Raw genomic sequence first — 915 nt, forward strand, 5'->3', positions numbered from 1 at the left:
ATGATTTTTAAATCAGTATCATCTCCCAGTCACACCTGGTAATAAAGTACTGGTTACTGCAAACTACCCCAACTACTTCAGAAGGTCATGTAGTATTACATTGAAAAAGCTAAGGATGCCTGATTCTGGTGCATGGTTCACCGTTATTACTGTGCCTTAAATGTGTTAGCTGGAAAATGGTCGGAAAGGGCTTTCCATCACTGCCCTTGATATTAGGCTAGTTTAGGTCCTCGGACTCAAGCTTCTCAGCAAACTGCTTTCTGGCCACCCTAGCTCCTTAACTCAGGAGCTAAGCTGCTATTAAGGAAAGAACTCGGAATCCTACTGAATTTATTTCCACAAGAAACAATAAAGCATGGTAGCTAAGAATTAGGGTTTGGAGAATGAAACCACTCTTTGAACCCCAGCTCTGTCATTCACTGTGTTGGACAACACAAAGTCTGAGTTTCTTCTACTATAAAATGGGATGGTAACAGTATTTGTACCTTGACTGCAGTATAGATTGAATTAGGGAATGCCTACATATACAGCTCAACACTGTAGCTATCCTATTCAACTCAATGGCCACTGTTCCAGTACACCATAGTCCACAGTACTTTTCATGTTTGCAAATTTCTTAGAAATATAAGGTGTACTCTGGGGGTTATACATAGAAGGCATACAACTTTAAATCATGAAAATCATCTATTTGAGAGCATGGCCAAAAGAGAGAACTTAAGCTTACAGTGAAAAACTTGAAAACTACTTTTTGCACATTACTACCAGTAAAAAAAACTATGTCTTAAAGAGAGGTTTAAGGAAGAGAATGTGTCCAAATTAAAAGCATACTAATAAAGCACAAATACTAACTAGTAGATACATGGGGCAGACTATGTACCCAGTACCAACATGTAACTTTTCCCCAATAGTGGTATA

The sequence above is a fragment of the Saccopteryx bilineata genome, chromosome 5, assembly GCF_036850765.1.
Source record: "Saccopteryx bilineata isolate mSacBil1 chromosome 5, mSacBil1_pri_phased_curated, whole genome shotgun sequence".
Lineage (NCBI taxonomy): Eukaryota > Metazoa > Chordata > Mammalia > Chiroptera > Emballonuridae > Saccopteryx > Saccopteryx bilineata.